The sequence below is a fragment of the Oncorhynchus nerka genome, linkage group LG20 (genome assembly GCF_034236695.1).
Source record: "Oncorhynchus nerka isolate Pitt River linkage group LG20, Oner_Uvic_2.0, whole genome shotgun sequence".
Classification (NCBI taxonomy): domain Eukaryota; kingdom Metazoa; phylum Chordata; class Actinopteri; order Salmoniformes; family Salmonidae; genus Oncorhynchus; species Oncorhynchus nerka.
In genome coordinates this window covers 39,363,873-39,385,021 of record NC_088415.1, presented here as the reverse complement: position 1 = coordinate 39,385,021, position 21,149 = coordinate 39,363,873, and the positions used below count along the sequence as shown (strand labels likewise).

General features: G+C 42.5%; 1 pseudogene; it reads right to left on the bottom strand.

The window, feature by feature from the left end:
* Positions 1 to 3,829: 3,829 nt before the first annotated feature.
* LOC135563097 (uncharacterized) lies at positions 3,830 to 8,744 on the bottom strand (annotated as a pseudogene).
* Positions 8,745 to 21,149: the final 12,405 nt, after the last annotated feature.

The following is a 21,149-nucleotide window of genomic DNA, read 5'->3' as shown; positions in this document are numbered from 1 at the left end:
ATATAGATGTGAACTCTCTTGGTAGATAGTGTGGTCTACAGCTTATCATGAGGTATTCTACCTCAGACGAGTAATACCTCGAGACATTGTTAATATTAGACATCGCACACCAGCAATTATTGATGAATAGACACACACCCCCGCCCCTCATCTTACCATACTTAGCTGCTCTGTCCTGTCGAAACATGGAGAAGCCAGCCAAGCTCTATATTATCCGTGTCGTCGTTCAGCCAAGGAAACATAAGCTATTACAGCATTTAATGTCCCATTGGTAGGATAGTCTTAATCGTAGGTCGTTCAGTTTGTTTTCCAATAATTGCACGTTGGCCAATAATACAGAGGGAAGTGGTGGTTTACTCACTCGCTGACAAATTCCCACAAGGCACCCAGACCTCCACTCCCTGTATTTCCGTATTTTCTTCACGGGGATTTGGGCCTGGTCTCCGGGAAGCAGTATATCCTTCGCGTCGGACTCATTAAAGAAAAAAATCTTTGTCCAGTTCGAGGTGAGTAATCGCTGTTCTGATGTCCAGAAGCTCATTTCAGTCATAAGAGACGGTAGCAGCAACATTATGTACAAAATGAATTACAAACCATGCGAGAAAACAAACAAAACAGCACAGTTTGTTAGGAGACGGTAAAACGGCAGCCATCCCCTCCGGCACCATTGTGTTCAAGCGAGCCAGTTTCCTCTTTCAGATTCAACCACAAAGGCCAGGAACAGAACTTTTTAAGAATAATGTGCAAATATTGTACAATCCAGCTGTGCAAAGCTTACCCAGAAAGACTCACAGCTGTAATCGCTGCCAAAGTTGATTCTAACATGTCAGGGGATTGAATATTTTTCATAAACTTTTTCATTTTGACATTACAGAATATTTTGTGTCGTTCACTTTCTGAAGGCACTATATGTTATTCTATGGGTAAAATCCTAACTTGAAACATGTGCATCTGCATCATGTGCAATTGACCCTTTGCTAAGCCCCGCCCCAGAACTTTCGGCAACCAATTGCAGGGCTCCAATAGCAACTGTCGGGGGTGGTTCTACTAAGCTACATGGAATTGTTTTAAAGTCATACGAACCATCATTTAGCTATTTGATTGTTTTTTAATTATTTGATAAAACATTTTATTTGGCCTTACTGATATTAGCCCTATCAGCCCATACAAACCCACTGAATGACAGATTAATAACATGGAACGACAGATAATCCCCCCAAAAAATCAAAAGGAAGTTTGTTCAGAAGTCTCTGTCCTATATCTGAGAGATATAAGAAACCCTATGAGGCTCATGGTTCTCACCCCCTTCTATAGACTTACACAGTAATTATGATGACTTCTGGAGGACGTCCTCCAACCTATCAGAGCTCTTGTAGCATGAACTGACATGTTGTCCACCCAATCAAAGTATCAGAGCATGAATCTAGTACTGAAAGCATAAGCTACAGCTAGCTAACGCTGCAGTGCATAAAACGTGGTGAGTAGTTGACTCAAAGAGAAAGACAATAGTGGCTATGGAATCCTGACCTGTTAACCGGACGTACTACCTGTTCCAGACCAGCTGTTTTCAACTCTCTAGAGACAGCAGGAGTGGTAGAGATGCTCTTAATGATCGACTATGAAAAGCCAACTGACATTTACTCTTGAGGTGCTGACTTGTTGCACCCTCGACAACTACTGTGATTATTATTATTATTTGGTCATTTATGAACATTTGAACATCTTGGCCATGTTCTGCTATAGTCTCCACCTGGCATAGCCAGAAGAGGACTGGCCACCCCTCATAGCCTGGTTCCTCTCTAGGTTTCTTCCTAGGTTTTGGCCTTTCTAGGGAGTTTTTCCTAGCCACCGTGCTTCTACACCTGCATTGCTTGCTGTTTGGGGTTTTAGGGTGGGTTTCTGTACAGCACTTTGAGATATCAGCTGATGTACAAAGGGCTATATAAATACATTTGATTTGATTTGAACAGTTTTGAACAAATGTATTTATTTTAAAAAGCAGCAGAGAGAGAAAGATAGCTATATTTTGTTGTATTCTTTTCACTTTCACTTTAATTTACGTGTAGATCCAAGAAGGAATTATACAACGAGCAAAGTGATGATGCTGATTGTATGTGGCTGCTGTGTGTGCGGGTAATCAGAGGTGTATTCATTGCGCCGATTCTGTTGAAAAAACGTTTCTTAAACAGAAGCAAACGTAACAAAATGCGATAAATCTACCTGAATTTGTCTAATAGAAAGTTTTTTTTGCCACTGTTTGGACTAATGATTACACCCTAGATCAGCTAGATGCATGCAAGAATGTGTAACTGTCTGTCACCTTGATTACTCCAATTTGTCTCTAGACCTGTGCACCTATGTTATAAACTTTAATTCGTAGGCTAGTTTGTAGCAACCTCATGATGCTATAGGGAAAATTTGAGTAACATGTAGTAGCCTAAGTCTATTGATGTTACATTGACCTGGGTGAATAGAATATGAATGACAGTCATCCAATATGTTGTAATAGAAATAAGGCCATGTTCATTAAAAAAACTGTCCTCCATAATCTTTAACGGCATAGACCGCCACTGGTGTCTCGACACACAGTAGGCCTAGGCTATTGACGGATTCAAGACAAGGTCGTTTTTACTGAGTTCACATTCTGAGTTTGTCAGTGTCAAAGTAGCCTGTCATTTTTATCATTTCTGCGGTATTACAAAAGATTATCCCAAAGTCTAAATTAAGGAAGAATTGCATGAAATGTGTTCATAAACAGGCACATTTTTCACAGACTCTAGGCTACTACACTGTAAAACCATGAAACATGTGACAAGTTTATAACCTAAACGTCATTGTTTAAAACTTAAATACTAGGCATTTAGATTTGACATGAAGTCTTTTCATCTTAGGCATATAAAATGCAATATTACTCCAGTGTTTAATTGTTAAATTGTAATTATTTTGCCACTATGGCCTATTTATTGCCTTACCTCTCATCTTACTTCATTTGCACACACTGTATATAGACTTTTCTATTGTGTTATTGACTGTACGTTTGTTTATTCCATGTGTAACTCTGTGTTGTTGTTTGTGTCGCACTGCTTTGCCAGGTCACAGTTGTAAATGAGAACTTGTTCTCAACTGGCCTACCTGGTTAAATAAAGGTTAAATAAAAATAAATAAATACAAATTGTTTGTTAAAAGTCCTTCGCCATAGCAGTTACACTTAGTGCAGGTTATGGGTGATAAAATATTCCAATTGCCCCTGCATGGGTCAGGATCTTCAAACCACATTGTTGAGGATAAGTAGGTTATAGCTAAAGGCCTTATGAACAATGTTCCCTCTAAGCTGGGGTACAGTAGCCCTGAGACTGCCAAGCAGCTCCCCCAGACTGCTGAGCAGAATAAATGTTTGCCCACAGAGAGTTTAAACTGAATGATAGAACAGCTATTTTCATGTTAAAATGTTATGGGATGCATTTTCTCCATTATTTTTTTGGTAGGCCTTCATTATGATCAAATAGCCACAGTAGCCTACTTGTCCACTGTTAAAACTGTAATTTAGAGCAGGTACCTCAGTGTTCACAATAAACACACAATGAAAGTTGCACAGAATTGTCACAACGCACAAGTTCGCGCTCAGCAGACATGAAATTTGCTCAATTCCCCAAAAATGTAGAGGGAACACGCTCATGAAATGTATAATATGTGGTCATAGAGGGTTAACTTTTAATTGAAAGACATTCTTTTTTCTTTTGGAAAAGTTTTATTGGCACAATTCCTTTAAAAACAGCTCATACATTTTTTACATCATCATTTATACACATAAAACGGCAACAAAGCATAAAACACAGCATTCGAACGTTACATTTAAATTTGTTAAAAAGTACATGTTGTTAAAACCAATGAAAACAGCCATGAATATAAGTACTTTCTTTGTAAAAACATCGAATCTGTAAAAGCCATTTAAAATGTGTACTAATGATCTAACAAAGGTAAAACATTTTTAAGGCATGAAAAACATGTTAAAAAAGCCACTTTGTTAAAAAGCTGTCTTCAGTCCCTTGTACAGGAGCGGGGTGAGTCTTTATCAAGCTCCCCTCATCCTGCTCTTCTGAATAGATCATCGTCCCGTCCTTCGGGGCCCAGAGGAGATCCCTCCCCTAGGCGCATCGCCCTAGGCGCCGCAGCGCTGTCAGGCCGTGGCCGCCGGGACCTAGGGTGTTGTGGGGGACCCTTCGCCTGGGGTCGAGGCCCCCTTCCTTTCGTACCACCCCAGGGCTTCCGTGGCTACCATGGCCATTGCCTGGGGGCTGGTCTCTACGTTTTTCGCTACCAGCAGGTTACGGGAGGACCACAGTGCTTCCTTCAGGCACGTGAGGGTGGGCCAGAGCTTGGTGAAGGTCTTCGATGGAAAGGGCCTTCGGCCCACCCCATACAGCACGAGCTGAGGGTTTAGGTCCTCCCCTGCTGGCAGACACGAGGAGATCAGGGGGCCTGCTTCCTTCCACAGGTCCCTGGCGGCTCTGCACTCCCAGAGCATGTGCCTCACCGACTCTTCTTGGCCGCAGCCTGGTCGGGGGCACGCGGATGTCCTCGCCATGCCCCGTGAGTGCATAACGGCCCTGACCGGGAGGATCTCGTGGGCAACCATCCAGGACAGGTCCCGATGCCGATTCAGGAGAGCAGGATGGGCCACGTTGCGCCAAACCGTTGTGGGCTCACCTATAGCGAGCCGCGCACTGGACATACTGGTTCCCGATCCTGCACAAGAGAGAGAAGAGAGCGGTGTTTTGTTAAGACCGTGACTGTTTCTTTTTCCAGTTTAAAATGTCTTAAAAACTTCTGGAGCTGGACGTAGGGCGGGGTAGCAGGAAAGAGACTGGGGCTCGCAGGTCGACTGGGATCAGCCTCAGAGTCCTGAGGTAAGATCCCAGCCAGAACCGTGCGAGGGCCTGTGTCTTGTTGTTGACCGGGAGGTGGCCAGAGTCAGATGTAACGCTGTGTAGCGGCTGCCCAGGAACAAGTAGAGGTCAGGCAAGCCTTTCCCCCTTGGACCTGGGCCTCTTGACCACCTCCCTCCTCAGCCTCTCCCACTTGCCTCCCCACAGGAAGTAAAAAAAAGCATTCGCTCCAGGTCTAAAATACTCCTTCGAGGGGGGATAAAAACAGAACTGATTAATAAAAGCACAGGTAAAATCACAGCTTTAATGATTAAAACCTTGCCCTCCAAAGTCAGCTGTCGTAGTCCCCAAAAACCCAGTCTCTGTCTTACAGTCCCCAGGATTCCACTCCAGTTACCGCTCCCTCCTCCCCCGGTCAAACTTTACCCCCAGTACCCTTATGTCCGTCAGTTTAACTGTCAGAGGTAGTCTGGTCAAGTCTGGGTCTGCCCACGGTCCGAAGAATTGGGCCTCTGTCTTGTCTCTGTTCAGTCTCGCCCCAGAGGCTCGTCCGTACCAGTCAGTCCTGTCCAAGGTCCTGTCGACGGATAAAAGGTCGGTACATAAAATGTTGACGTCGTCCATGTAAAAGACGCACTTGGCGGTCATCCCCCCACTCCCCGGGATACCCACCCCACTGATCCCTTGGTCCCTTCTCAAGACCTGTGCCAGTGGTTCAATACAGGCCACGAACAGAAGAGGAGATAACGGACAGCCCTGACGGATGCCGCAGTGTACTCCCACTGCTTTTGACAGATACCCATTTACAAGGATTTTGCTGGTGATGTCCCCGTACAGCATTCCCACCCAAGCTAAGAACCTGTCCGGGAAACCCATTTTTTGCAGTACCTTAAAGAGGTACTGGTGCGAGACCCGATCAAAGGCTTTTTCAAAATCTAAATTTAGGACTACAAGCCGCATGTTTCTGTCTCTCGCATAACAGATGGCATCTCGGATCAGTATCAGGCTGTCCGTGATCTTCCTTCCGGTCACGGCACAGGTATGATCCGGGTGGATCACCTCCCCTAAAACAGAAGACATTCTGAGTGTTAAAACCTTGGTAAAAAGTTTACAGTCAAAGTTTAAAAGGGTAATCGGTCTCCAGTTTTTCAGGTCCGTCCTGTCGTTTTTTTTGTATAAAAGAGTCACGATCCCCACTCTAAAACTGTCGGGTAGTCTGTCAAGGTGTTCGAAGTCGGTAAAAACAGTCAGAAGTTCGTCGGCTAAAACATCCCAAAAGGTCAAATAAAACTCCAAGGGAGGCCGTCCTCCCCGGTGATTTACCCCTCTTAAAATGTTTCAGTCCTTGGTCAATTTCTGTCCTCGTCAGGTCTTTTGTCAGGTCGTCTGTATTGGTAGGGTCTTGTCGATGTATGTTAAAAGGTCCCCATTGTTTCTTCGCACACATCTTTTACCCCAAACAGTTCCCCATAAAAATCCTCAACTACTTATTTTATTCCTTCTGTATCTGTTTTTAAAACCCCATCTTTATTTTTTAAACGAGTCATTAACCTACCCTTACTAACTATTTTCTTAAAAAAGTACCTTGTGCACTTCTCCCCCTCTTCTAATTCCCTTTCCTTGCTTCTTAAAATAACCCCCTTGCTTCTCTGTTCTGCTAAAAATGCCATTTCGTTTTTTACTTCTTTAATTTCTTGGTTAAAATCAAGGCCCTGTTGGCATAGGTTAAAATACCTTTCCAGTCGCTTTTGCAGTCCCACCATGCGTCTATCTTTTTCTTTGCTTTTTTTCTTTCCTATCTCTCTAAAGAAGGTCCTCGTCCTTCCCTTCACCATTTCCCACCACTGTGCTCGCGTGTCAAAGAAGTCCTGTAGCGTCTGCCACTGGCTGAACTGCTCTCTGTACTGACTAACTACTCTATCATCTTCTAAAAGGGAGCAGTTCAATTTCCAGGGCCCTCTTCCCACGGTCACACCCGAAGATAGTGAAAGGGTACACGTCAGCATTACGTGATCTGAGAAGAAAGCAGGGGTTATTCTAGCATCAGTTGGGGGACAGTCCCGAGTAAACAGATAATCAATGCGAGAGGCTCTGGTGCCATCACCACTGGTCCAGGTGAAGCCCTCCTCTCTTGGATGCAGGGTTTTAAAACAGTCAGTCAGTTTAAAATCCCTGCACAGCCCTTGCAATAAAACACTTGACCTGTCTACCTTAAAATCCCCTCCTGCCCCTCTCCTGTCTGCTCTACTTAAAACACAGTTAAAATCTCCACCCACCACTAGAGGATCCCTCCCTAGCATGTGGGACTGCATGTCTTCTAAAAGTGTGCACCGGTCATGTTTATCGTTAAAACCATACACATTTAGCACGTTAAAATCCCTCCCCATAAAAGTACAATTGGCTAAAAGAGCACGCCCGCCTACCACCACCGTGCTCCCCTTCACCACCACCTGTGGGGTCTTGATTAAAATGGCAACACCGTCGTTCTTGTTAAAATTGGAACCACTCCAAATGGAGGGCCCGTGCTGCCACTTATCCTCCCATTTCCTGTAAGAGGATAAAAAGGGTAGACCACACTCCTGTAGTAAAAACACATCAGAGTTAAACCTTTCTAAAAAGGATAAAACCGACTGTGCTCTTGTTGCTGTTCTTACACTCCTCACATTTATAGTGGTGATTTTAAAAGCCATAAAAGGGGTGAGTAAAAACAGTGCTAAAAGAAAAAGCATTGAACAGTTAAAAGGGGGTTAGTTCTCAGGGACTTTCTCTCTCTCCCTCCGGGGTAAGGGGGTTTGGAAGGGAGAGGAGGTTAAAATCGGGCTTAAAAAAGGAGACTTGATTGGGGGAGTTGGAGGGGAAGGTTCTGGGTTCTTCCTCCCCCTGGGAGCTCTCCCACTCCACCTTTCCCTTTTTCTCCTCACCCTGTTCGGGGTCAGAGAGCTCCTCAACATTTATTTTACGTGGGGGGAGGTGAACCTCCAGAATCTCCCCCTCCTCCCCCGTACCTTCTGACACCGTCTCCATGGTGCTTTCCGACACCGACCCTATAATATCTGACCCACTTGGGGAGCTTTCGCTGAACATCTCTCCGGAGCCGTCTTTCTCGGCCCTTTCTCCTTCAGGGGTCACATTAGTCTGGGGTAGGGGGATTGGGGTGGGGAGGGTTTTGTCCTCTCCTCTCACTTCTTCCACCACTACACCTTCCGCGCCCTCCACTACAGCAACCACCGGCTCCACCACTGTCTCCTCCACCACTACTACCAGCTCCACTACTGCCACCTCCTCCACCACCACTACCGGCTCCTCCACTACCACCTCGGCAACTGCCGTTCCAGCCCTCTGGCGCTCGAAAGCCCGGTCCGCGGCCGCCCACTCCCTCCTTCCAGCCTTGGCCTTGTTGGCCCAGGAGGAGGGGCAGTCGCGGATGAGGTGGGACCGCTCGCCACAGAGGTTGCACGACCTTCCGTTCGTGCATTCCTCGTAGCGGTGGCCCACCTCCCGGCACTTCATGCAGACGACCTTCTGGCAGGCGTCTGCAAGGTGGCCATGTTCACCACACTTACGGCACAGCTTGGGCTGGTCCTGGTAGTGAACATGGCCCCTGTTCTCTCCGAGGACTATGGTGGATGGGATGGCTTTCAACCCACCATAGCCCCCAGGGTCCTCCCTTTGCTGGACAGTGACCCTCCAGGCCCCTGTCCAGATCCCATCGAGGTCTTTAACCTGGATCAGGGGACCCTTCACGTTGCAGTACCTGTCCAGCCATACTTCAACGTCCTCCGGCTGTACGGTTTCATTGTACATGCGGATAATAACGGTTTTAATGCTATTATCCGTCAGCTTGGTCACCTCAAACATTGCTGAGAGGGACCCTGGATGTTCAGGGCGTTCTGGAGTTTCCCCCAGAACTCCCTCAGGAAGCTGGCGTTGGCGAAACTGACATCGAAGCCCTTCCTATAGGGGAGGGCTAAGATGCAGTTTACCTGCGCGGGATGAAAGCCGAGCTCTTTCTGGAGGAATTTTCTGGAGAAATCCAATCGGGATAACTCCATTATTTTTCCTCCCCTCTCCTTTAGAAGGAGGCGCACTGCATGGTGCCTCCTCATGCCAGCCTGTGCTGCTGACATGATGGGGGCCCACTCCCTTTACAGCCCAACACCAGTGAGAGGGGAGGGGGAAGGGGTGAGGGAGAAGGGGGGGGGGGGGGGTGTAAAACAGCCAAGGAACTAGCAGGCTCAGCCAGGCTATGCTGAACAGGGCCTACCAGTACCACGGGACACACAACAAACTATCTAGCACAGCACCAAACGAATCTTATCGACAATGGGAAGGGACACAAGGAGGGATTTTTTTTTTTTTTTTTGTGTGTAATTTTTTTAAATTAAAGACACGAAGGGGAAAGACAAAAATTAACAAAGCACAAAACAACAAGGAACGAGGGGGGGCAAACTAAAAATCAAATTTAGGTGAGGGGAAATAAGGGGAAAACAAAAAGGAACACTGACCAACACAACACCTACCAAACTTGAGGGCCGAGAGGGCTAGCCGGCCTCACCAGCCGACCAGACCAGACCAAGCCAACCAGCTAGCAAGCCTCACCAGCAGACCAGGCTAAGCCAACCAGCTAGCGAGCCTCGCCAGCAGACCAGGCCAAGCTAACCAGCTAGCAAGCCGGCAAAGGTCCCCCAGTTGACAACACAAAACAGAGACAAAAGGCAATTTTAGGGGGTGAACTAACAAGTACAAGGTGGATGGGAACAAGGAAAATACAGTCAGACAAACACGCAACAATGCAATGCCTGCCACGCCTAAAGGGCCAGGAGGCTAGCGTTCCAACAAACCAGAAAGCCCCTCCGGCCAGCAGGCAACACAAAACTCAAACGGTAGGGATAATTGAAGGGGGGGGGGGAAGGGTAGGATACAAAGGGGAGGAGAGGTACAAAACGGGACAAACAAGGGGAAAACTGAAATTTAAATAAAATAAGGAAGAAGGACCAGAGGGCCTTTAAACTCACCCTACAGGTGCTGGTGCACCTGTAGACCACCACCAGAACCACCACCTAACCCAGGACAAAAACAATAGTGAAACAATACAACAATAATGATTTTAAACAAAAATAAATAGCACAAAATCCCGGCGCCCTCCGATCGCTTCTCTGATCAGGTGCAGCACTGTCAAGGGCACTGCACGTGATCTTAGCCAAAAGGCCGAATTGAAAGACATTCACTTAAGCAGCCACTTGATAAATGCTTCAGAAAAACAGGAAAATAACTAATTAGGTGCAACCATCTCTCTGTCACGAACAAACCCATTCATGGGTGGGTTTCTCTTCATACTCACTCGAAAGGCATGCTGTGAAATATGTAAAATATATCTTTGCTAAAACAACAACCCAAGTGTTAAGTGTTTAAAACCTAAACGCGTTTGCTGAATAAACGTGACACATTTTCATTGAAATTCTAAATGCCTTCAACCATTTAAAAGGTCTCATTCATTCCGGTACCTGAGAGCTCCCCAGGTCACATCCCTCTAGCGCTCACTTTTTGTTCCGGCACCTCCTGATTTACGAATTAAGCACTGAACAGGTAGTCTAGACTCTAGCTAACCACCATATACAAACATATCCACAAAAGCCACTAGCCGGCCTGCCATATATCATGAGTTATAAGATTATGAATGTTAGCAATATTATTAAGTTATTATTTTAAAGCATTGAAGATAAATCACAATCGTAAAAAAAAATATTGAGCGAGCATAGTAGCAGATTCACATCAATCATAAACAATCAATGAACAGCTGGTAGCCCCATATTTCCCGATGTCAATCATGTCTTTAGGAGGCACTGTAACTAGCTTGCATATGACTTGTGAGTACCTGTGTTGTTGCGGAAATAAATAGACCTTTGCAAAAAATGGCAGTATGCTATGAATGTTGAGATAAGAATTATGAAAGTCAATTTTTTTTTAAGGGAGAGATGCCCTTTTTACATTTTGAGCACCTGCACCCGGTAAGGTCTGTGCACGGCCCTGAACTGTCCGCTCAAGAGGAAGCTTCTTACTGTAACCAGTGCCTGTAATCTGGTTCAGGTTATTTTAACCAACCCTCTAGGGTGTTTACAAACACTACAGAAACAAGATCATCCATCATATTTTCACTAGTACTGTAGAACTTTGTTCTAAAGCTGTATCTGTCCCCATTGGATGCAGTGATCACAATTTTTTATTTGACCTTTATTTAACTAGGCAAGTCAGTTAAGAACAAATTCTTATTTTCAATGACGGCCTAGTGGGTTAACTGCCTTGTTCAGGGGACAGATTTATACCTTCTCAGCTCGGGGATTCGATCTTTCAGTTGCAAGTCCAACGCTCTAACCACTAGGCTACCTGCCGCCCCAGGTAAAGCCAAAGTTCAAACAGCTGGTCCTAAAATAGTGTATAAGAGATCATACGAAAGATTTTGCTGTGACTCTTATGTGGATGATGTTAAAAATATTTGTTGGTCTGAAGTGATTAATGAAGAACATCCATATGCTGCACTTGATGAATTTATGAAATTGTTTCTTCCAATTATTGATAGACATGCACCTGCTAAGAAACTGACTGTTAGAACTGTTGAGTCTCCGTGGATTTGATCAGGAATTGAACAACTGAATGGTTGAAAGAAATGGGGCAAAGGGAGTGGCTAATAAGTCTGGCTGCACATCTGACTGGCTTACTTAATGCAAATTGAAAAATGATGTGACTAAACTCAACAAAAAGAAGAAGAAACTGTATTATGAAGCCAATATCATGTACTTCTAGAAGTAGTGGGTGGAGGAGTCAGGCGCAGAGAGCAGGGTAGTTGATAAGTGGAATTTTTATTCCCAAAACAACAGTGTCAGTCAACGCCACACACACAGGCGCAATAAGACCCAGTACAAAACAACAGGACGAAACGGTTCGAGAACAAAATACTTCCACAGAAATCACACATCAAATAACAGAAAACAAGCCCGCACAAAAGCCTGCGGGCCTACCGGGTTTAAATAGCCCAAAACCAAAACCTAACAGGTGCAACTAATCAGACAAAACTAAATGAAACAGAAAAGGGGATCGGTGGCAGCTAGTAGGCCGGCGACGACGACCTCCTCCGAGCGCCGCCTGAACAGGAAAAGGCACCATCTTCGGCGGGATTCGTGACAATATCAATGATATAAAGAATGATCGAAAAAAAACTTTGGAATACTTTAAATTAAATTATGGGCAGAAAGACAAATTCAACTCCATCTTTCATCGAATCAGATGGCTTATTCATCACGAAACCATTTGATGTTGCCAATTATATTAATGATTATTTCATTGGCAAAGTGGGCAAATTTAGGCAGAAAATGCCAACAACGAACAGTAAGCAATTGTATTCATGAATAAAAAACAAATAATGAAAGAAAAGCATTGCAAGTTTGAATTTTGAAAAGTTAGTGTGGGAGAGGTGGAAAAATGATTGTTATCAATTAATAATGACAAACCTCCTGGCATTGACAACTTAGATAGAATGCTACTGAGGATGGTAGTTGACTCTATGGCCACCGTGTCACGCCCTGACCTTAGTTATCTTTGTTTTCTTTATTATTTTGGTTAGGTCAGGATGTGACAAGGGTGGTTTGTTTAGTGTTTGTATTGTTTAGGGTTTTTTGTATGTCTAGGGGTTTATATGTCTAGGGGTTTATATGTCTATGGTTGCCTAGATTGGTTCTCAGCCAGCGATGATCCACGGGTCAGTGCTACAAGGGAGGAGGGCTTAATGTAAAGAAGGGGGGCGGCGTCCAGAGCCAGAGCCGCCACCAAAGTTAGATGCCCACCCAGACCCTCCCATATATGTTTAGGTTTGCGGCCGGGAGTCTGCACCTTTGGGGGGGGGCTGTCCTGCCCTGACCTTAGTTATCTTTGTTTTGTTTATTATTTTGGTTAGGTCAGGATGTGACAAGGGTGGTTTGTTTAGATTTTGTATTGTCTAGGGGTTTTTGTATGTCTAGGGGTTTATATGTCTATGGTTGCCTAGATTGGTTCTCAATCAGAGGCAGCTGTTTATCGTTGTCTCTGATTGGGGACCATATTTAGGTAGCCATATTCATTGGGTATTTTGTGGGTTATTGTCTATGTGTTGTTGCCTGTCAGCACTCGTGTTATATAGCATCACAGTCGTTTTGTTAGTTTGTGAAGTGTTCTTCATTTATTAAAGAAGAATGTATTCTCATCACGCTGCGCCTTGGTCTCCTCTGTACGACGAACGTGACACACTGTCATATTTGTAATCTGAGCCTAGAAGAAAGTCTTTGTCCTCAGGCCTGGAGGGAAGCCAAAGTAATTCCGCTACCCAAGAGTGGTAAAGCGGCCTTCACTGGTTCTAACAGCAGACCTAAAAGCTTGCTGCCAGCTCTTAGCAAGCTGTTGGAAAAAATTGTGTTTGACCAAGTACAATGCTATTTCTCTCTAAACAAATTAACAACAGACTTTCAGCATGCTTATAGAAGGGCACAAATTACTGATGATTGTTTGAAAGAAATTGATAAGAAGATTGTGTGAGCTTTACTGTTAGATTTCCGTGCAGCCTTTGATATTATTGACCATAACCTGTTGTTAAAAAAATGTATGTGTTATGGCTTTTCAACCTCTGCCATATCGTGGATTCAGAGCTATCTATCTAATAGAACTCAAGGGTTTTCTTTAATGGACGCTTCTCTAATGTCAAATATGTAAAGTGTGGTGTACCGCAGGGCAGCTCTCTAGGCCCTCTACTCTTTTCTATTTTTACTAATGACCTGCCACTGGTGTTAAACAAAGCATGTGTGTCCATGTATGCTGATGATTCAACCATATACGCATCAGCAATCATAGCTAATGAAGTCACTAAAACCCTTAACAAAGAGTTGCAGTCTGTTTTGGAATGGGTAAACTGGTCCTGAACATCTCTAAAACTAAGAGCATTGTATTTGGTACAAACCATTCCTTAAGTTATAGACCTCAGATGAATCTGGTAATGAATGGTGTGGCTGTTGAACAGGTTGAGGAGACTAAATTACTTGGCACTACTTTAGATTGTAAACTGTCATGGTCAAAACATATACCTAGATTCAACGGTTGTAAAGATGGGGAGTGGTCTGGCTGTAATAAAGAGATGTTCTGCAAGAAAATACCTAATTAAGCTGCAGCTGGCCCAGAACAGAGCGACACATTTTGCTCTTAATTATAATTAGAGGGCTGATATAAATACTATGCATGCCAGTCTCTCTTGGCTAAGAGTTTAGGAGAGACTGACTGCATCACTTCTTTTTTTACAAGAGACATTCATTTGTTGAAAATCCCAAATTGTTTGCATAGTCAACTTACACACAGCTCTGACACACACACTTATCCCACCAGATAGGCCACCAGGGGTCTTTTCACAGTCCCTAAATCCAGAACAAATTCAAGAAAGCGTATTACATAGAGCCCTAATTGCATGGAACTTCCTTTCATCTCATATTGCTCAAATAAACAGCAAACCTGGTTTCAAAAAAACAGATAAAGCAACACCTCAGGGCACAACGCCTCTCCCCTATTTGACCTAGATAGTTTGTGTGTATGCATTGATATGTAGGCTACGTGTGCCTTTACATTTTTTTTATGTAGTTCTGTCTTTGAGCTTTTCTTGTCTATTTCAAATCAAATCAAACTTTATTTGCCACATGCGCCAAATACAACAAGTGTAGACCTTACCGTGAAATGCTTACTTACAAGCCCTTAACCAACAGTGCAGTTGGTTAAGGGTTCTGTATTATGTAATTATGTATTATGTTTCATGTTGTGTGTGGACCCCAGGAAGAGTAGCTGCTGCTTTTGCAACAGCTAATGGGGATCCAAATAAAATACCAAAATACCAAATGTAATCAATGTCTTGAATGTAGAGAACTAAGTAACTATATCTAGTTTATTGATTCACAATAACTTTGTTAATACAGTTAGACTTGAAGTAGAAGCATCGTGCTGAGCGACTGTTGTGAGTGGATTATTTTCATCAGTCAACCATTAAGCAAAGAGGACATATTTTAAAAGCACATAGTTTATAATGAGTCCAATCATTTCATTTGCTACAGCACGTGGTTGGATAAGTGGACTAAGCACAACTGAACTTCTTTGTCAACAGGACGTTGTGGCAAAAAGTTTAGCCATGGCGCTATTGTAAGTCCAAGTGTTTGTTCTACCACTGTAGTGGTATACAGTATACTCTGTATATAGCCTTTAAGTAGTTCTGTATATTACAGCTCTGACAGCGAATCAGAGTGAAATATCCAATCAATAACAGATATCAATCAGTCTGAAGGCCTCATGTTGATATTATAGTGCTTAAGTGATTCATAATTCATTTAATGTGCCGGTCCTTTAGACATACGAAAATGAAGACATCATCAACTGAAGAATGCTGAATTAAATAGTCATTTCTGATTTGATTACTGTAATCAACTGAAGTTGCTCTAGAAGACTGAATGTGCCATTAATCTGAGTGGCGCTCCATTCCAACACAGCTTGGCTTAATGTCAAGGGCCCCCTGTGTGGATAGACGCACGCGGACAAGCATCTCGGCAAAACAGTTGGAAAAAAAGTGCCACATGTTTAAATGTCAAGCTAAACGAAAGTTTCTTCTAACTATGGGGACCCGGACATATGCCTAACTTTAGGTGAAGGCATCCTTGTTTTTGTTAGCTAACAAATAAAAAATGTTTAGAGCAATTCTTGACGTGAACAATTCAGTTGAAAATAGCTATTTACACAATACAGGCTGTCCTACTTTAATGTGGAGGCTGGATCATGGGCCATTTAGGGTCAGATTAGTTCATATCCACTCAGCAGCAAGTCTGAAAGGTCAACAGGTGTTTTACTGCAGACGCCTGTGTCCTCAGACTGCTTTATATTGTCCTTTCTATTCTGACTGAGAGATACTTTATATACGCTATTCATACCCTCCGCAGGCTACATGTTTACTTACCGTCAGATTCCACTAATGCACATTTGAATACAATTTTACTTGAAGTTGGCAGGATGCACAAATGTAGTTTGTACCCATCTACCTTTCTGCTCTAGTGATTGAGACGAGGCAAAAGAGACAATGGGGATTGCTCTTCATCATCCTAGCAGACAGATCACCATTAGGACAGAGCCCATTCCGTTGGATAATGCAAGAGTCCTCACTCACAGATCCATGCTAAGGAAGACTACAGTATTTTAGGAGTATATTAAGAGCTTCAGATGTCATTTGTAGTTAATAAAATCAAACAGAGGCTTTGTGCTGAAGATGAACTAAGGAATAATGACCTGAGCTGGTTTTGATCATTTAAAAGAATACACTTCATCTCAAATGTTATGAGCACTATTACCGATGCGATTTGCTATTCAATCTGTATCGCTGAAGCTTTACAGATTGCTCGAAATGTGCTCGAAATGTAAAGCTTATTTCTGATTGAGCTGACATATGCTGCGTTTACCGTGAATACAGTCTCCGCTAACGCGAGAACGTTGCCTTTAAATTATAATCACCCTGTAAATCTGAACTTCTGCGATACGGATTGAATAGAGCCCCAAGTCTGATTCTATGCAATATGTAAATGTAATATATATGCCCTTGAACATTGAATAGCATCATTTTGAGCATGATTTAAAGGGAAATATGCTATTAACCACATTTATTTTTTATTTAACCTATATTTAACCAGGTAGGCTAGTGGAGAACAAGTTCTCATTTACAACTGCAACCTGGCCAAGATAAAGCAAAGCAGTGCGAGCGACATAAACAACAACACAGATTTACACATGGAATAAACAAACATACAGTCAATAATACAATAGAAAAAGTATATATACAGTGTGTGCAAATGAGGTAGGATAAGGGAGGTAAAGGCAATAAATAGGCCATAGTGCAGAAATAATTACAATATAGCAATTAAACACTGGAGTGCTAGATATGCAGAAGATGAGTGTGCAAGTAGAGATACTGGGATGCAAAGGAGCAAAATGAATAAAATAAATAACAGTATGAGGATGAGGTAGTTGGATGGGCTACTTACAGATGGGCTATGTACAGTACATAACCATGTACTTAACCTTCACTTTAAGTGAAAGCTAATATACCAACATAGAATATTCATTATTTTACAGAGAACAACAGGCAACAGACCTTCCACACACGTATCATCTCATCTGCACACCACACCATATGCCTACTCTGCATATTGACTGAGAGTTAGCTTTCGATAACAGATGAAAGAGGCTAGCCTACTGTGTGTTGTAGTTTAGTATGGAGTGTATGGACTAACTGAGACAAATCACTGTTAGCCATGGAGTGGTGCATCTGTTATTTGAAACAGATGAAATGAAGAAGAAGCTGGGCTAAATTATCTTTTGGCAGTGAAAAACATTAATTGAGGAAGCACAATTATATAACACATCCCAGTGGGTCAAAAATGTGTTGAAAAGACATCACGCTAACATCAATCGTAGTTATTGCAAGGGTTTACTAAATAGGTAATACAGGTTGATAGCACTGTGGGATTTGTTTTTACAGGGAATAATCTTCAGAAACCAGTAGTGTTCAGGGTATGACCAGAATATGTCATACAGAAACTCATTGCTTCTTTATTAGTTGATTGACTCCACCTCAAAACACCCAAGTGTTACCAAAACCAGCTAGCCTACTCAGTCTAGCCCAGCAACAATATCCCTGTGGACACAGAGCATCATGCCTGGAAGCACTGGCCTGCCAGTGTGAGAAATTAGCTGAGAGTATGATCATAAACTGAGAGCTTCAGCTACCCAGGGCATGCCAGTCACTGAGCTCTACCAAATGAGCTTTTCATTTGCCATTCAGGAAATGAGCTCTTGTCATGTCGCAGTCTGCCGCAGAGGTGTTCGGCTGAGAGATTGCATTGCATGCAAAATTGGGTTCATGCTCCTAAAGCCCAACAACAACCAGACATGCTGTCACATGGTAATTTGCATACCTCGCTATGCACTTTGGCAGTGTGTTCTGAGCAAAAAACAGGTATTTCACAACCATTTGTGGAAATAGTTTTTAACACAATAGGATCATTTAGGTTGTAATGTTAGATGTGCACTTTTAAAATGTGTTCATGGATATTGTGTGATTCTTATGAAGGATAAACATATTTAATTAGTTACAGAAGCTGTGCTAGATGGTCGATCTGACTGAGCTAAGAATGCATAATGCACCAGCATTAAAGAGTAAGTGTTGCTGATTTAATGAGTGTTAGTGTCTGAATAATTAAACCAGATGAAATAGCAAACAGGTCTGAACACCGTTGTATCAAAATAAGCCATCCGCTGGTTAAATCCTCTAGTATTGAAGAAAAAAAGTCAAGAACATGAAAGTTTTTTATATTTTTTAAATGTAACTAGGCAAGTCAGTTAAGAACAAACTCTTATTTCCAATGACAGCCTACTGGGGAACAACTGTCTTGTTCAGGGGCAGAACGACAGATTTTTACTTTGTCAGCTTGGGGATTTTATCCAGCAAATCCCCAAGTTGACCCAATGTTTTAACCACTAGGCTACCTGCTGCCCCAAATTAAAGACATGCCTTGCACAAATTGAATTGTGAAAGTGTGGCGAGAAGCAGAACATCTCGCATATCACAACAAGTAGACTATTTGTTCATGCCATTGCTGAATACACTATAATATGAATGGTATAAACGGCCATGATGTCCATGTGTGCTCCACCTAGTGAGCCACTGCAGTGCACACTACTACTCAGGTGCTTTTACACCTGCATTGTTTGCTGTTTGGGGTTTTAGGCTGGGTTTCTGTACAGCACTTTGAGATATCAGCTGATGTACGAAGGGCTATATAAATAAATTTGATTTGATTTGATTTGATACTCGGGTACAGATGTAGGATCTTAATTTGACCACCCGGTTGAAGGAAACCTTTTTTACTTAGTGAATTTGATGTTTAAAAACGTTTCTGAAGTTCGTCATTTTCACTTTGACATTTCAGACCTGATTTTCCCTCACGAAAAAGGTATCAATCCTGTAATAAATGGACAGCAAACTTTCCATTTATTACAATTCACATAATAATGAACATTTCCTGTTGATGGGTATTTTCTTGCTGTAGCAAACTGGCTCAAATGAAGATCCTACATCTGTAAAGTACCATGACAAGACCTGTGAACCGTAGGTCTGTCAGTGTCGCCCTTCAGTGGCCCATGAAATTGAAATGAGCAAAGAGAGCCTTGCCCAACAGGGTCCTGGCACCTTCTCAACTTGGTTAACAGCATGCTAGGCCCTGTTGTTACGTTGTATTTCATGTAGCAGAACGAATTGAGACTATGAATCCACTTTTCAGAGAGTTCCTGTGCAACGAAAATGTCACTCAAGCTTTCTTATTCAGTGCTGTGATCTTTGTTGTATACAGCATAGGATCTATAGAATAGGTAGAATATAGTATTTCATATGAATAGACAGACATGTAACGCTTGCCTCAAAGTTGTACAATCTTCAACTCTTAGCTAGCTGCATGTTTATCCTTGAATAACTTGCTCACCAATATATTAAAATGATTATCAGGAATAAATATGATTAAAAACACTATGACATAATTTTGTGCTTTCTGTTCTTTCTATTTGAATAAATAACGTTACGCAGAGGAATGAAATCCTTTTCTCCTGATATTTGAACATGAAATACATCTTGAGGCTTAACCAAGCAGACACTTCTAATGCACACACTGGAATGAGCACTACCCCAAGAAAGTGAGAGGGATAACGCTGAAATGACAAAAGTGTTGGTGCGGATTCATTAGATACATTAGATGAGCTTATATCATGAAAGACTGCTGTGCATGAAGTAAACGTTTAAAACAGACTGCAGAAGAGAACACAGTCAAGCAAACAACCACATTAGAAAAAATGAATTCAGTCGAAAGGAGATTCTCACATTCAGCACTATCCTAATGTCAACCTATAAATTAAAGCATACAAACCTTATTGAATATGTCAAAAGACCAATACAATAATACAATAGTTAACAGCCCAGTGTGACAACATTAAAACATCTAATAGGGGAGTGGGAACAGAGTGGATTCCTCTTAGATACCTTGCCTTACAGCTGAACTTGCTTTCTGTCAGAAAAAAAGTCATTTTGTTTTACTTCGAAACCCTCAAGAGCACTCATTTGAATTTCCAAACAGAATATATTCCTTTCTTCATTTCTCCATTTGTGTTTGTTTGTTAGCGTTATCTCAGAATTATTATTCAGTTCAGGGGTTACTTGTCCCACCGGATGCAATCAAAGCCTGTACATTCGGCACTGACATTCTGCATACCACACATCAAATAAAAGAACACTCAAATCACTCCTACAGTATGTATGTACGTGTCATTAAATTATAACCCAAATGTTGTGTTGAAAGTAGTTCAGTGGAGGTGTTAGATTGAAGGCCACGTTTGTAGGCTGAAAAATATCAACAATACAGCGAAATGCAAAACTCAATGAGAAATGTATCCCCCAGAATCGGAGAAGGTAGAATTGAATCAGAATTCTATCAGACAATGATAAATTAGTAATAACCCATATGTCTTTGACAATACAAAACGTATGAATGTTCCCACCAGTTGATCAAAGCGAAACACACACATACAGCAGTAGATAGGTCAAAGGGTAGGTCATAAAGGTTATGTCAGATACATGGGCTTCTGCCTGTTAATCAAAGCCCAAGACATGAAACAGTACCTCAAGGAGTTAGAGTAGGTTCTCTTCTTTCTACAATGTAAACGATGATTATCAAACTTCTCACTTTGTAAGCAACAAGTACCTTTGCCAAATTCCAAATAGTTGGTATTATGCAGTGATTCATTATTTTGTCATAAACCCATCTACAGTTGAAGTCAGAAGTTTACATACATTTAGGTTGGAGTCATTCAAACTAGTTTTCAACCACTCCACAAATTTCTTGTTAACACACTATAGTTTTAGAGGCTTGCAAGCCGTAGAACACCATCCCCACCGTGAAGCACGGGGGTGGCAGCATCATGTTGTGGAGGTGCTTTGCTGCAGGAGAGACTGGTGCACTTCATAAAATAGATGGCATCATGAGGAGGGACAATTATGTGGATATATTGAAGCAACATCTCAAGACATCAGTCAGGAAGATAAAGCCTGGTCGCAAATGGGTCTTCCAAATGGACAACGACCCCAAGCATACTTCCAAAGTTGTGGCAAAATGGCTTAAGGAC